Genomic DNA, 18,183 nt, shown 5'->3' with positions numbered 1-18,183 from the left:
GTTTGCATTAATGTCAATGATCAAATTATCAACAATTTTGTCAAGAATCATGTTTTTCTTCCTCTCATTTAGTTTCATTCGGACACAGCCATAGTGTTTTATAAATACTACATACTGTATATTGTATCTCTCGCTCTCCTGAGCTAACAGCGCTTGATTTTACATGATAATGTCACATTTGCATGATTGCTCAGATCTATGGGGAAAAAGGTATGTACTGATTGATTACATGGTTGTTCAGATGGTGCTCAGTCAAATGGAATTATATGCATTTGTATGAACCTCTGCAGTTTGTGCTCCAGGTATGATTTTCTGTATATTCCTCATCAAAATCAAACATGGTTGGCGGTTGATTTGTTTCAATGTCTTAGTAATCCTGCATATTGCATGATGTCATCTGGTGGTATTAAGCATTTGCTCCTCCTGGGGTCTGATTCTTGTCACTGGCAATACGACCTTGGGAAAGACACTTTGCCTGCCTTGCCAACTGCTTACATTGGCATATGAATGTATGAGGTAGTTTTGAATTTGAGGGTAAATGGGCTTTGACATGCACTTCCCTGCCATTGAAACTTTTGCAAATAAGACCGGGGCCAATTTTAAATATTTTTAGATAGGAAAAGTGTAACTACGTTATTTTTGTCTGGGAATTGTTATTTGATTTTTTAAATTTGAGAAAACGGAGTAAGGAATGAGATAAAATACATTAATAATAAAAAAAATAAGTCTACTTTTTCGTGTACAAAGGAAAAAGTATTGAAAGGTTTCACTCGCATTCATCCAACCAGACGGGGTTTTACGCACAATATTATATCTTCACCCTATAGCGTTTCACTTATTTTTTTTATAGTTAAGATTTTTCCTAAACAAACGCGTTCAACTCCTTCAGATATATTTCCAGCAAGCTAAGCACACCAGGACCACTCATATTAACGCTGCTTATGAGGAAAACGTAAAGAAAAATGTAACACAAATCAAACACAAAAAGGACTGAGGAACAGGCAGAAACTGGCAGTTTGATTTGTAATGATGAGCTTGTGTTTCTCATGCGTCACAAACATGAACGATCTTGATTGTGCAGCTCTGTCTGAGTTCAGTCAGACCACAGCATATTAAAATGTTACCAACAATATTCTTAGCAGCAGTAGTCTGGCGGGACTAAAGCTTTAAAGGTCTTGTCGTGGTGCAAAGGAAGCATGCTAAACCACTTCACACAGCACGCCTCTTCTCATTTCTCCCACCGCCTGTCAGCTTGTCGGGTCCCCAGCCTCACAGGCACAGGAGGAGGGCCCCGCATGTCCCCAGCACTTAAACTTATATTTGATGTGTGATGAGATGAATGGCCCGCTGATTAGAAGAGAGCATTTGAACAAGGCACTTTGATATGTATTGCAAGTAGAGAGTGCTCAGAGTGGTAGGCCGAGGCACTGCTGCTATCACGGGTCTTTGTCCTTGTGTTTGCACATTATGTTTCCTTTGAGATGTGTTAAAATATGTTCAGAAGTTGTGATTGTGAAAAAGAATAGCACATATTAAAACGTCAGTATTCTAAACAGTGGTTGAGGTCTTAAAATAGCTTTATTATTACTAATGGAAAAGTCAGTCTCCTTTAACTTTTTTTGAACACAGCAAAATGGAAAATAAAATGAAAGACAAATACATTTGCACTTTCACTCTCTTGCTGTTTCCATAGAGATGGCATTGCTTTTTTATTGCATTGATTCAATTACAGGTTATACAATAGAATCTAATATTAAATGCTCAAAAACACCTTGAAAAACATACATTCGTATTGTGAGTGGGATCGCCTCTACACAGATCTGACCTGGTGGTGTCACCTGCTTGTCTCCAAGGAGATACTGTAGATGAAATGAATGCTATGCTGGAACATTCAAGGAAAAGTATTAAGACTTCCAACAAGACCAGAAAAGTTACAGAATACACCTTTGACATGTTGTACAGGATTTGCAATTCAAGCATTGGAAGACTTAAAGAATTCCCAATACTAGGGATCAGAACTCGAGCAGAAGAACGTTTAGAAAATTGATAATTCTGGCACCTGTGCGAACTTGTGTAACAACCATCTTGGAAATGTCACGATGGTAAAGCAGGGCAAAGTGACCTGAATCATGATGTATCAGCAAGTTAATCAGGTGTCACTTTAGGACTTAACAGAGTCCAAACTGTCATTAATCTCCAACTCACGTTACACCTGCATCACAGTGTGTTCTCCTGGCGTCAAATGGATTCCAGATTAGTGTTTCCTTAGGTAAGAACGACAAAGCATTTTCATTAGCAAAAATACAAAAGACACTTTTCAAATGTCATTGAACACTAAACATTTTTCTTCCCCTAAAAGCAAATGATGCCTTAAAATTGACAATTTGAATATTTTATAGCCTTATATTTTAAATGAAAGTCTTATGGGTGGATTTGTGAGCCCATCACTAAAGAGCTGGTCGAGCAGTTGTATACAGCCTCAATCTCTGCAGTCTGTTCGCCCTGAAATCCACCACAGTTTTCAGCAGCTGCTAAAACATGAGGTTAGTGGAGGACATGTTATCATTTTATATCTGCACTTTTAGAATTAAATAATCCTTGGCAATGTCATTCAGGGACAATAAGAGTACACAGAAACACAATATTGTTCTATTTGGTTCAATGGGTACAAGCAAGTCACAGTAGGCCTAGAATGCACGTTCTAGCAATTTTGTTTTAGCAATAAATACACCTGTAATAGAATAAATAACTGAGGGACACATTTAATGAGTGGAATGTGGAACATTCCAGGCCATGCAATAAAATCAGCACCATTGAAACAAGCATGTCCGAACACCGGCTCCACCACGAGCCGCACGCACCACCACGAGCCGCACGCACCACGAGCGAGCAGCACCGCTTCTCCTCCGCTGCACCGGCGTTTCCACGCCCGAACACCGGCTCCACCACGAGCGGCACGCACCACCACGAGCCGCACGCGGCTCCGCTTCTCCTCCGCTGCACCGGCGTTTCCACGCCCGAACACCGGCTCCGCGCTCCCGCACCCGCCGCCCCGGAGGTCTGTACCTGGGCGAAGGTGTGGCCCCAGCCCGCCACAGGAGCAGACACGGAGAGCGGGGCACCGGCTCCACCCGGAGAAAAGCAGCCCCATACAACCAAGGTACATCCCCGTTTCTCTGCTTTCCCCGCTCCACAGACGGGGGCGATCTGGTCACAAAACTGGACTCAAATGCGTCTTGATTGGGCTAGAGCAACGCCGGCGTCTGGTATGTGGACTGCCGCTTCTATCCCAACGTCTTTGTTTTGTTAGTCGTTTCCATTGTTTTGTTTTGTTCCCGCGTCTCTGTGTTGTCTTCTGTCTACATCCCTGTTCCTTAACTTCATCGGACATTACTGCACCGTCCATCGGTCATCTCCTCCCTCACTCCTGGACTATCTACTGCCCTAGCCGCCAGCTAACAGCTGGCTTAACACCTGCGGAGGTCCGTCATGGTATCGAGGGGCCTCCCTGCCGTGCAGACAAGGTCTGGGGCAACCAACGCCACTCACTCCACCAGCTTCAACACCCGGTCCACTGCTGCTTTTTCACAACTCTCTGCCCACCAGCTTCTAGTTAACCAGCTTCTAGCCACCGCCAACATACTAACTGGATTACTCTCATCTGCTGCTACGTTCCATCTCCTCCTCGGACTATCACGCCTACTCACCTACACCGCTGCTGACCTTCACCTCCTCAACCATAACCACCGTCTCCCAGCTACTGCTGCCTCTGCAGCTAGCTCAGCTGGGATCCTTCGCCGGCCCCGCTACATCCACCGGGGCTCTGGTCTCTCCCATAACCAACACTCCAACGACGGCTCACCTATCCCCTCACTCTGGACTAGTTTTCGCCCCCCCCGTCACCCCCACCTGCCGCACTGCCAACCTCAGCAACCTCCGCCCCCCCACCCCTGCGCCCCCATCCATCTCCCTTGCATTGCTGAACTGCCGCTCCCTCTCCAACAAATCACCTGTTATATCTGAACTGCTACTGGACAATAACATTGACCTGCTTCTCCTCTGGGAAACATGGCAACAGCCCCTGGACTTCTATGCTCTCAACCAAGCCACTCCCTCCAACTACACTTACACTGCCAAACCCCACCTCTCCGGGTGTGGGGGAGGTCTTGCTGTTATTCATAAAAAATCTACATCCATCACTGAACTGAACCTCAACCTTCCATCCATCTCATCATTTGAATACCTCGCCTTCTCCCTCCCCAACTCTATCACCGCTATCCTGATCTATCGTCCCCCAAAGCCCCACCCCTCTTTCCTCACTGAATTGTCTGAACTCCTCACCATCGCATCCTCTCTCTCTGCCCGCCTCCTACTCACTGGTGACTTCAACATCCACATTGACTGCCCCAACGCCCCACTGACATCCGACTTCCTCTCTCTCCTGGACTGCTTCCATCTCACCCAACACATTGACTTCCCCACCCATACCAAAGGCCACACTCTGGACTTAGTCTGTTCCTCTCTCCTACCCATATCTAAGCCCCACCCCTCCCCTTCCCACTCTCTGATCATCTCTGCATCCTTTTCTCCGCCCCCCTACCCTCGCCCCACAACCCCAAAAAACGCACCATCACCTACCGCAATATCAAGTCAGTCAACCCCCTCACGCTCTCCCAGCTCATATCCTCTGCTTTCCCCCCTGACTCCCCCCCTCTTCCCCCGACGACTATGCTGTCATGCTCAACACCACCCTCTCCGACTCCCTTGACTCCCTAGCCCCCTGGAAAACCTTCTCCGTCTCATACATCAACCCCGCCCCCTGGTACACCCCTGAACTCCGCACCATGAAGCAGACTGGCCGCCAACTCGAACGACTCCTCAAAAGAACCCGCCTCACCGTCCACGCCGAAGCTTTCAAACTACACATCTCCTCCTACCGTGACCCTCTCCAAGCCGCCAAATCTGCCCACCTCTCCACCCTCATCAACAGCTCCCACCGGAGCCCTCGCACCCTGTTCTCCGCCGTCAACAAGCTGCTCCAGCCACCGGACATCACTCCACCCTCCTCCCCTAACCTCTGCAACTCTTTCCTCCTTGCCTTCAATGACAAAATTTCCAAAATCAACAGCTCCATGACTGCCGTCTCAAATTAACTCCATCACCACCCCCACCCCTGCCCCCCTCCTCTCCCTGACCACCCACCCTTCCCTCCCCTCACCACCTTCTTCTCTGTTAACTCCTCTCATATCATAGACCTCATCACCGCTTCCAAAACCACCACCTGCTCTCTCGACCCCCTCCCAACGACTCTAACCAAGGCTTGCCTCCCTGCTCTCATCCCCCATCTCACCACCCTCTTCAACCAGTCTTTATCCCTCGGCCATGTTCCTTCCATCTACAAACTGGCCTCCATCACCCCATCCTCAAAAAACCCACCCTAGACTCCGCCAACCTCTCCAACTACCGCCCCATCTCCAACCTGCCGTTCCTCTCAAAAACGCTGGAACGCATCGTCGCCACCCAACTTCACACCCACCTCCAGTCAAACAACCTCTATGAACCCCTCCAATCTGGCTTCCGCCCACTTCACAGCACTGAAACAGCCCTGGTCAAAGTACTCAACGATCTCCTCACCTCTGCAGACTCCGGGGCCCACAACATCCTGTTACTACTAGACCTCAGCGCAGCCTTTGACACTATAAACCATTCCATCCTCCTACAAAGGCTGCGCCAACTGGGTGTTGAGGGCTCTGCACTTGACTGGCTCACATCCTACCTCACCAACAGGCAAGAGTTCATTTCCCTCTCCGGTCACTCATCCACCCTCTCCCCAGTAACGCAAGGGGTCCCCCAGGGCTCAGTCCTCGGCCCCCTCCTCTTCATCTGCTACATCTTCCCCCTTGGTCACATCCTCCGCCAACTCAACCTGGACTTTCACTGCTACGCTGACGACACCCAGATATACCTCACCACCAAATCCACCCAAAACCCTCCCCTCAGCCACATCGAAACCTGCATCTCTACAATAAAATCATGGCTCACTCTCAACTTCCTCAAACTGAACAGTGACAAAACAGAGCTCCTCCTCATTGGCACCAAATCCACTCTCAATAAAACTGGTCCCTTCTCACTCAGCATCGACACCTCGACCATCACCCCCTCTACCCTGGTACACAATCTCGGTGTCATCATGGACCCCACCCTCTCCTTCACTCCCCATGTCAGCCACATCGTCAAGACCTCATACTTCCACCTCCGCCGCATCGCCAAAATCCGACACTGCCTCACCCTCCCCGCTGCTGAATCCCTCATCCATGCCTTCATCTCCTCCCGCCTTGACTACTGCAACTCCCTCCTCACTGGCATCTCCTCCCATTCCCTCCATAGACTCCAAATGGTCCAAAACTCCGCTGCCCGCCTCCTCACCCACACCCGGTCCGGTGATCACATCACTCCCGTTCTCCGCTCTCTCCACTGGCTCCCCATCAAGCAGCGCATAAACTTTAAAATACTCCTCCTCACCTTCAAAGCTCTTCACCACCTTGCCCCCCCCCTACCTGTCTGACCTCCTCATCCCCCACCGCCCCACCCGAGCTCTCCGCTCCTCCTCCTCTCTCACCCTGACTGCACCAACATCCCGACTCAAAACTTTTGGCGACAGAGCATTCTCCCGAACAGCACCTCGACTCTGGAACTCCATTCCCCAACCTGTCCGCCACTCTCCCTCACTCACAACATTCAAATCCCGCCTAAAAACATACCTCTTCACCCAAGCTTATGACCTCCCCTACCCCTAGCCTCCTCTACCCCATTGCCTACTCTTCTACCCCCTGTTACATCCCCATCTTTTTCTCTCTACTTCTTCTGTCTTGTTCATTTTATCTGTATATTAATGTGTATTGTACGTGTTGTCCCCCCCTGTCTGTAAATACCCCCCCCCCCTTTTTTATTATGTTCAGCGTCTTTGGGTCACTGAAAAGTGCTATATAAATAAAAGTTATTATTATTATTATTAAGCAGGTGGCAGACCCTCATCTAGAGTTGGTGAATCAAGATTCAATATTTTTAGGCACTTGTTGCAACAACTGATTTGTATTGCATATTTTTTTGTTAATTTCTAATTGTCAATTAAAAAAACACTCATAGAGACCAAATCCTGGTAGGATGATTAGTCAAACTATTTAGGCATACTCGATAGAAATGCACATTATGTATGTGTATGGCTTCGGTGAGAGAGGAGGAGTGTAAGGTCATCGGCAAATGCTAAGGGCACAGTCTATTGGTCTGAATAAAAGTCTGAACAACCGCGACGGATCGAAGACCGCACTGACCCACTCCATATCACAACGGCCTTTCTCCCATCACAGAGGTTATAAAGGGAGAATGCACCACTGAACAGGAGTTTGTAAAGTCAAAGTGTTAGCCTCCCAAGCCTGAATGAGTGTATGCCTTTGAAAATAATGTAATTTGTTGTTAGCTTTAGGATGGGTTTCTGTATACATTATATTGACTTTTGAAATTGTTATTGAGTATTCAAAAGCAAAAATTCAGAATCTTTGAAATGTATTTTATTTCTGTTTTATAGTCTATTGCTATCTATGTCCCTGTTTTTTTTTTTTTTTTTTTTTTACAATTCAGACGTTTCAACTTTCTTTGTGATTTGAATGCATTTTTTCCTGTTGTGTGAAGCACTTTGAATTGCCTTGTGTATGAAATGTGCTCTACAAATAAACTTGCCTTGCCTTGTCCAGATGATACAACTGAACCTTTTCTACAATGGAACACAACTCTGAGAATATAGTGCAAATTAACCAGATTGTAATTAAATATTGATACCATTTGTGTCAAGCGATGTTGTGATAACATTTCTGCAACAATTTCTCCAGAAAGTAAGTAAATCTCCAGTCTTTACTACCCGAGTGTAGCCCTCAAACTGTGTCAAGAATCTGTTCTGTGGATCTGCTCATTAACACAGTGGGGCCAATTCACAGTCTGGGTTTAAGGCAGCTGCACGTAAACAGGAGAACATATGGATGAGATGATCCACCACAGAGGGAGTGGTTCTCAGGACTGATGAGGCTAAATGAGAAATTACAAGTCATCAATCAGCGTGTGACTAAAAACATCAACCTGACAGATGTTGAGTGTCAAACAGCTGTACCAGTGATTGGCGAGACAGATACAAAGTAGGAATATAAAAAAAGAAATAATGACATTTTGTTTCTCACTAAAACATGGTGACATTGACAAAAAGTGATTAGAAATTCCAATCCACTTAAATATCAATCAATTGTTATTTAGCTTTGTGGAATAAATCCCAGTGTAGTTATGTTTTACGCCAAAGTGGCTGTCGCTCCAACCAAGAAGTAAAACTACAAACTGAACTATCTCATTCCATTATATTTATATTACAAGGATCACAACTAAATATTTCCTTCAGGGACCAGGTGTATGAGGCAGAGTTTTAAAAAAATGGTTATTGCTAATTTTTACTGTTTATCAGATTCATTTACAACATTCTTGAGTTTCAGTCATCTGATTTGTCACTTGTTGTCAACACCATTCTGATTACGTCTCCGCTGTTAAATAGTCATGAATAACAACAAATTAAATTGAAAATTAAATCTTTTAATACCTCAGCTAGACAGAAGTTATCGTCTTTGATCCTTAAGCGGCAAGTCGCTGACACTTGAAAGCTGCGATAACTTGCTACAACAAACTGAGGACGTTTAAATCTAAGCCTCCTCATCCACGACCCCTCTGTGCACCATATAAGCCTTCAAAGCCTTCCTAAAATATAACATCCTGACAATTGGAAATTAGGATTGTTAAAACGGTTTGCAAGTAGGCTAACGTTTTTTAGCATAGCCACACAATAATGTAAACTAGCATTAGCCAGCTGCTGAAACAAACAGCGCAGCCTCAGTCTGAATGGATTTCTGTAACTTTCTGAAAATCAAGTCTTATTAAAGGTGTGGAGGCGCATCAAAACGATGTCAAATAAAAAAATTCGAATGGTTCACTTCATTGTTGGGTTTGAAAATGCGGCCCTCTGTGAAAAAAGTTTGGACAACCCTGGTGTGTAACATGTGGAAGGTCAGTGTTACATAACTCTCATTTGCTGTTTAAAAAAGCAAAGCCTTTTATTATGATTATTATGTGCAGGTCAATATGTCAATATTTTACATAAAGAAGTGTTTGTAAGCTGTTTAATAGAATTGGAATTACATGGACAAATTGAAAATGTTATGTTCTTACGTTCTCAGAGGGAGCTGACCTTGGTGCTGATTTATTTTCCACTTTTCTTAATAATTCTGTTATCGGGTACTCACGCTCTCCATTGATCATAACCTCCATCATAAATCTGCCATGGTTTAGCCTAAATTTTGTGTAAAAAAGATTTACTACTACTTTAGTGTATTTTTTTATTTATTTTAATTTTGTATTCAGCAACATACAACATATAGCATTACAATTAACTTGGTTGTTCTATAGTATGCCCCAGGTTTTGAAAATCAACATCTAGTTCATCTAATGTATTTACTATGCTCATATACAATAAAAAGATAAACAAAACAAATAACATGGTCCGCTGGCTCCAACTTCCATAACTAGTCCTTGTTACAAATCTAGTTGCCATAACCATTAGTATTACTTTTAATAACTGGCAACAACTAAGAATATGCAGCCAATTTCTTATACAGAGGAATAAAGGGTATGTCTTCATGTTAAATTTGCTGGAGTACAAAGCCTAAAACAAACTCAATCAAATCTGACCTTAGTTCTCAAATGTGCTTCATTTTCTATTACATCACACATAAAAAACGCTTTGTTCTTGAAGACGTGGAATGCTGCTTTTCAGAGTTCTTGACATTTAGCGTCCGCCTCGACACGTCTCCAGTCCGAGTAAACAAAAGGGTTAGGGGCTCAAGCAGAAAATGCGCTCCAATCACTGCAGACGATTCTCTGAGCTGCCCTCAATTTCAGAGAGAGAAAACAGCATGTCGACATAGTTTGGCCAGCTCAGGGCTACGAAGACCTCAGCTAAAGTTAAAGAAAAGCCAAAATATTTCCCTCTTTGCTCTCACTGTTATTGGGTGCCATTATTTTCTATTCATTTTTTTCTCCTCTCTTACATGCTCAGTCCAGTTTGCCCACTGACAGGTCCAGGTTTGACTTAGTGGTTTTTGATCTGGGGTATAAATCTTTTTTCTTAGTTATTGTACCTTTGTCCCATCACAGTTTGTTAGCACTTGTCAAATCATAATCAGCTTTTCAATGGTCCAGCCAATGAAACACTTGGCTTTAGACAGCTTTTCAAGGCTAGGGCATTAGCAAAGAATTGTCCAGGCTCAAGCATTAGCAGTAAAAATTGTTTGTGTCATTAAATGGGAAGAGAGTAAAGGCCATGTCATACTTTGTTCGTTTACTTAGGGCTGGGAGAACAAGAACCAAGTCCATTTTGGCTCTGGCATTCACACTTCCACAGAAGCACCGCAGCCAAACAACTCTAAACCCCGCCCTCCGTGATCCTCAAAATCTTTTTCCACGCTGTTGCTGTTGAGATTATTATCACAGACAGTTCACTTGATATTGTTTAGCCAATCACAGACTAGGTGACGGTCAGTCCTGCTGGACAAAGTTCTGCTCAGCTGATGTGTCAAGAACAAGCTGAGAACTGGTGTACAAAGGCTGTCATTTTATTCTTTGTTAGTTTGTTCTGAGCATGAGGCGCATGAACAAACTTCTTATGAAGGATGAATTGGCCTTAACTGGGGTCCCTTTAATTGATGAACACTGCTGTTGTCATGGAGACAGTGAACAACTGGACGAACGTCAGACACTGCTTTACCAACTGCAGCCCATCGTTGGTCTCCATACACATCCATCTTAGTTATCTGCTTTATTTGTCCTTTCCCCATCATGCAGATGTTTTTGTGTCACAAGCTTGAAAAACATGCATTATTACTCCCCCACAATGAGGAATGTTCTCAACATTTGTAACATGCATATGTTGTGTGTTAACATTTTTAAATTTAAAAGTAACAATGATTAGAAGATTGTATACCTATCTCTTTTGCGGCCCGGTAGTCGAGTGGTTAAGGCACTGCACACGTATATCAGGCCCCTAGCGCAGCGTGAGTTTGAATCCTGAATTTAATGCATGTCCTCCCGCTCTCTCAATCCCCCATTTCACACGTCTTTGCTGTCTAATAAAGCCTATGGGCAAAAAATCTTTAAAGAAAAGAAAAGAAAATAATACCTTTCTCTTGATTAGTCTTGATCCTCTTTGTTTATAGAGTGCATTTTCTAAACATCTCAATGGAATTATGCAGGTGACAGACCACCAACCAGATTAACAACCTTTTAACAACTTCTCCCACTTTAGCCAGCAAAACATAATTAGATGATAATGTAGCGTCACCTGGTTGCTCATTATATTATGAAAACATTTACAGTATATAGAGTTTTGGTGAACAGTTGAATAGCAATCGCAATAAGATTCTCATTCTACACCTTCCTCTTTTTCTCCCAACCACAGCACCTTTCACTGTTCCATGCATCTCAATCTGACCTGACATTTCATTTCGATGAGCCCCCATTTACGGCCCCTTCCCTAAAAAAGACAGAAGCACCCAGAAACTCGTTTGAAAGTGGGTCATTTCTCAGAGTTTAAGGGGAAACAAGCTGAGCCAGAGAAAACCATGCAAGGAGAAAAATAACTACCGCTGTTTGGTTCTATGGGGTGTAAAGTTCGAGGAGTTGAGAGGAGAATGCTATTACCGCGCCTGTCGGCATGGCTAAAAATATAGTGGGTTTTGCTGTGTGTAAACAAGGTGGATGTGCATGAACGAATGGTGCCATAAGCTAACTGAGACTGCAATGCATTTTCATTAAAAACATTTTGCTTTGGAGACCTTGTTCAAATTGTGAATATTTACAGTTGTCAAATACATACGAGTAAGGATAGTACCTAGTTTTCAGTGCATTCTGTCATTATGTGCTTGGGCAAAACTAAAACGCTAGTTTAGTCTTGCCCTAAAGGAAAGGGTTCTAACCAGAAACTCTAACCCTAATGTGATCTGGATCACTCCTTCACCACTGTTCAGTACCTGCTTAGCATTATAATCATAACTATAATGTAAACAGAAGAAGATTATACCTTAACCCAAAAATTTGCTTCAACCCGTTTTTCAAACCAACAAAGGCAGAGCAGTTTCAGGTTAAAAGTCTTCCTTTGGATCAGGACTTATTTACCATCAGATTGAAAAAGACTGCAATTTGAGTTGTTGTGATGAATAAATAGCAGAGATAGAAATTCTAACAGTAGCATGAAAAATATATTCTGTTATATTGTGTGTAAAAGCTATAACCTTGTAGACATCTACAAACATGAGATTGTTGTATTCATTTAGCAGTTCATATTTCTCTCAAATGTTAATGATTCTGGACATGTTTGAATGTGCTAAGCGTCATAAGGCGCTGGTACAGCTGGCAGCCCGGTGTAAACGCTCTCTCTTCTTTCTCACACTTATTGTGCTTTATCTCCTATATTTTGTAAATATAGTCTATTTTTTCTATTTTACTGTACGATAGGGACACGCGCTGGAATAGTTTTTTAATTCAACTGTTTTGGACTTTTTTCGGCTGGATTTGAGCGTTTTTCGTTGCGTTCGTTGTGTTGTTGTGACGTGAGCTAGCTCCGAGCGAGCCCACCAGCCCCCCCCCCCCCCCCCACGCCCTCCGGCCGCGCTAAAGTACGGCGTGACGTCGGTACACGTTTATATACACGTTTATATGAAAGAGGAACTTCACGAACGACCGGGACACGCACTGGAATCGCTTTAAATTAACTTGTTTTGACTTTATTCGGCTGGATTGAGTGTTTTCGTCGTGTCGTTGCGATGTGTCTTGGCTCTGAGTCCCCCGGCTCCGGCCCCGCCCCCCGGCTCCGGCCCCGCCCCCCGGCTCCGGCCCCGCCCCCCGGCTCCGGCCCCGCCCCCCGGCCGGCGCCGTACCGCGTTTCCACAAAGGAGGAACTCATGAAACTGCGGAGAACAGTCGTCTTACCCGGAGATCGTCACGTTATCCCGGCGCAATACTGACCTAACCTAATACTGATGTGCAATTCTGTCATATGTGCAATTGCTGTTGGAATTCATGTGCAATCTATGTGCTGTCGTGACACATATTCATGTGCAATTACTGTCGGGATCACATGCAATGGTATTTATTTATTTATTTATTTGTCTATGGGAGTTTTTATTTATTTATAGGAGATCTTCTACTGAAAGTGTTTTTTCAGACTTCCTATAAGTGATCTGTTCTTCTGTATCTACCTCTGGATCTACCTGCGTTGCACCAATGAAATTTCCCCATGTGGGACAATAAAGGAATATCTTATCTTATCTTATCTTAATCTAAAACATAAATTGACATTTAAATGACAATCCTTATGGTTGTCAGAAAATTCACACATCGACATTTATCCAAAATCATTCAGTTTTGTTTAGTCTGTTTTACCTTATTGAATTTAATATTTTTCAGGTGCAATCATCTTTCATGAAATTACTAAACAAAGGGCTAAATACTAGCTTATCCACAACCCAAAACACCTTACATAACAGTCTAAATTTACTCCCTCGTAAATGGGCTCTGACACCTTGACGGCTCTATCAGTCGCACTCCCTCTAATATTTACGGTGAGCAGAGCAGGACGATGCGCGGTGATGAATGGCCATCTTAAATACTTCACTCCAGCCTATATCATGGTGTTTAAAATCCAATCAAAGCTCCCCTGTTTTAGGACACATACCCCAGGAGACTCTGAGAGACAAATTAGGCACAGATCGGAAACCAAACCAAAACTTAATGACCAGATCCTGTATCTGTGATGAGCTGGTGCCTTTGATAAATTACCCCGCACTGCAATATTCAGTGAGATGGACTCAAGTTACTGATTTCATTTATGTTCCATTGTCTAAACTAATTAAAACAAGGAGGGTAATCATGTGGGTAGCCTAGATCTGTCATGAGTTTGCGTTTTTATGCCAACCTTTAAATCAGAAGTCATCAGTGCTGTTGTTCGGTGAGAAATTAGGGGAAGTTTGATTAATATGGCTTAAACAATCTTCTTTTCCAGGTTGACATAGAAATAGACCTTTCTCTCTGTAGAAACATTATTGATTTGCCTGGATTGCATAACAATTATTATTTGCCTCTCTGAACACCTACAGCTGAATTGCTGAACAAATATTGGAAAAAACACATTCAGTTCACCTTTTCAGTATACATACCTGTTCAAATGAGAATAATTTGCAAATACAAACTATTTTATAAATCTAGCACAGCTATTATGGAAACATACATACTCCAACAAACATACTATAACAAAAAATACCTTCTTGGAACAACCAAATTTAAATTCAAAATGATGATTCTGTGTCTTTGGTTCTTAATTGCCAGACGTAGCTCACTGCACCTTTCGAGAGTGGTCGTCAAGGTGCAGACCTGACTGATACACCTGCCGACATAGTGCAGTCATGTTCCCCCTGTCCAGACGGAGGGGGACCTACAGTGCGTGAATGAACTGAATACTCACTTCCTGAGATTCGATCAATCACCCACCCCTCCCCCTGCACAGCTGCATGCCCTCTCTTCCACAGCTGGACAATGGCCCACACCCGTTCCTCTTCACACCTCTGCCTCAGCCCATCAGCTCCCCACTTCACCTGGACTCACCCATCCCCCCAGCACACAGTCCCCCTGCCAACCACTGACAGTCTCAGCAGCACAGGTGAGGAGAGAGCTGAAGAGGATTAAAGTGAGGAAGGCAGCAGGACCTGACGGCATCAGCTCCAGGCTCCTTAAGTCCTGCACAGATGAACTGTGTAGAGTTATGGAGCATGTCTTTAACATGAGCCTGAAGCTGAGGGTGGTACCACAGGTCTGGAAGACCTCCTGTCTGGTACCTGTGCCCAAGACACCGCGCCCCAAAGACCTCAACAGCTTCAGGCCGGTGGCTCTCACGTCCCACCTGATGAAGACACTGGAGCGGCTGGTCCTGAACCACCTCCGCTCCACCGTGAGCTCAGCCATGGACCCGCTGCAGTTTGCATATCGGCCTGGCATCAGAGTGGAGGACGCCGTCATCTCCCTGCTGCACCGCTTTCTCTCTCACCTGGAAAAGCCTGGCAGCTCTGTGAGGATTCTGTTCTTCGATCTTTCGAGCGCCTTCAACACCATCCAGCCACTGCTCCTGAGGGACAAGCTGGAGACGGCTGGTGTGGAGTATGACCTGGCAGAGTGGATCCTGGACTACCTCACAGACCGACCCCAGTTTGTGAGAGCCCGGAACTGTGTGTCTGACACTCGGACCTGCAGTGTGGGGGCGCCCCAGGGCACTGTCCTCGCGCCCTTTCTCTTCACCCTCTACACTGCAGACCTCAGACACGACACAGGCAGCTGTGTCCTGCAGAAGTTCTCTGATGACTCTGCCATCATCAGACTCATCACAGACGACGATGATGCGGAGTACAGGGGACTGGCGCAGGAGTTTGTGGACTGGTGTCAGCGGAACCACCTCCTCATCAACGCGGGAAAGACCAAGGAGATGGTGGTGGACTTCCGCAGAGGCCACCCCACTGCCCCCTCACCAGTGAACATCCAGGGACGGGACATTGAGAGAGTGGACTCATACAAGTACCTGGGTGTTCATCTGAACCACAAACTGGACTGGACTCAAAACACAGACGTACTGTACAGGAAGAGTCAGAGTCGGCTCTACCTCCTGAGGAGACTCAGGTCTTTTGGAGTGACAGGGCCACTCCTGAAGACCTTCTATGACTCTGTGGTGGCATCAGCCCTCCTGTACGGTGTGGCCTGTTGGAGCAGCAGCATCACAGAGAGGGAGAGGAAGAGACTGGACAAAGTCATCAAGAAGTCCAGCTCTGTCCTGGGCTGTGCTCTGGACTCGGTGCAGGAGGTGGAGGACAGGAGGGTCCTGGCTAGATTCACATCTATGCTGGACCATGAGTGTCGCCCCCTGCAGGACACTCTGTCCGCTCTGGAGAGCAGCTTCAGTGAGAGACTGATCCACCCTCGCTGTGTGAAGGAGAGGTTTCGCAGGTCTTTCCTTCCTGCTGCTGTCAGACTCTACAACAAACACTGTTAGTCCTGAACACGTGTATGCTGTATACTGTCATTATCATGTGCAATACCAACTTAATCATGTGCAATACTGTCATATCCATACGCAATGCTGTCATATTCATGTGCAATACTCTGACATAATGTCAATCATATTGGTGCATTATTCCCCGTTGGTGCAATATTCCCTGTCCAAACAACTGCTGAAAATAAGAGTGTTACTCTTACAGTGTTTTTTTTTACTTTATTGAGAATATAAGTTTTTTTGTTTTCTTTTGTAAGAGCTCCTCTATTAAGATTAAAAAAAAAGTCTTCTATAAGTTATCTGTTCTCTCACTTCTATACCTACTTGTGCGTTGTAACACTGAAATTTCCCCACTGTGTGGACTAATAAAGGCTTATCTTATCTTATCTTACCAAAACAGTTTTGATTATTCATTACATGCAGGATAATGCTAACGACTGACCTATACCAACCAAATTCAGCAGAATTTTAACTAAACTCCAATTTAGAGTTATTTTTAAGCCTACAGCAGAGTGAACTAGAAAATCTGCAATGGCTGAAGCCATTGCTGGAGTGTCTGCGTCTCTCCATCTCCCCCCTCTCTCCCTCTCCCTCTCAGTCCCTCCCCCTCTCTCCCTCTCCCTCCCTCTCCCCCCCTCTCTCTCTCTCGCTCGACTGGCTCCGTCCCAAAATTCTAAAGAATAAAGTCTACCTCTCTCCCTCCCTCCCTCTCCCTCCCTCCCTCCCTCCCTCTCCCTCCCTCTCTCCCTCTCCCTCCCTCTCTCCCTCTCCCCCTCTCTCCCTCCCTCTCTCCCTCTCCCTCCCTCTCCACAATACAAGAACATATAGTGTCTGCGCGTGATGACGTCACGCAGGCACTATATGTTCTTGTATTGTGAGTGATGTCACAATTTTTGTATTATTATTATTATATTTTCCATTCCTCCCTCTCTCCCCCTCTCCCTCCCTCTCTTCCTCTCCCCCTCTCTCTCTCTCTCTCTCTCTCTCTCGCTCGACTGGCTCCGTCACAAAATTCTAAAGAATAAAGCCTAAAGAATTCCGCAGACACTCATAATGCCCAAATTCATTTAAATGGGGAAAAAGTACGAATACTTTTGAAGATTCTGCAAAAAGTACAAGTTGTTCAAATGTCAAAAGTAATAGCACACGTACTACTGCAAAAGCGATCATAATGAGGTATAACTTGTTGAAATCGGTTAAAGCGTTAAGGAGTTGAAACTGGCTAAATGGAAAATCATGGAAAATATAATAATACAAAATTTGTCACAATACAAGAACATATAGTGCCTGCGTGACATTGAGTGTCTGCGTGATGTCACGCAGACACTCAATGAGCTAGTTCCCCATTATGGGTTTCAGTCACATGACTCATTTGTTGTCAACAGCTGCATGCTGTTGCCTATCTCCGCTGTTAGATAGTCATGAACGACAGAGCATGAAACAGAAAATGAAAATGGCCTTGACTGACTGTCTGATCCTAGAATATAACACCTGAACAGTTGGAAATTATGCTTGTTAAAACTGTCTGCAAGTATGCTAATGTTTATTAGTAACATTGCCAAGCAATAATGTGTAAACTAATGTTAGCCAGCTGCTAACTAGCTGAAACAGCTCACTCTGAGCACACAACTCACAACAACTCAGTCAAAAGTGATTTCTGTAAGTCTGCTCTAGGGCTGAAATGATTAATCATGTAAATCAAATAGTTTGATTGCAAAAAGCTTTAACTTGTGCTGCCCCGTGTTCGAGTGGTTAAGGCATAGCACACGGATGCCACGCTCCAGGTGCAACCGGCTGCAGTGTCGTGAGTTTGATTTCTGACTCTGACTATTTAATGCATGTCCTCCCTTCTCTCTCATCGCCAATTTCACACAACTTTCCTGTCAATAAAGCCTACGAGCAAAAAATCTTTAAAGAAGGTTTGATTATTATTTGATTGCCTCAATGATGTGTTTTATATTCAAATTAAATTGCCACCCCATGTATCTGTGGCGCTTTCATTTCACACT

Source organism: Eucyclogobius newberryi, unplaced genomic scaffold (genome assembly GCF_026437365.1).
Source record: "Eucyclogobius newberryi isolate DKJ021-1_F unplaced genomic scaffold, fEucNew1.0.hap1 SCAF_1, whole genome shotgun sequence".
Taxonomy (NCBI): Eukaryota; Metazoa; Chordata; class Actinopteri; order Gobiiformes; family Gobiidae; genus Eucyclogobius; species Eucyclogobius newberryi.
Note: the sequence above shows the minus strand (reverse complement) of the source record.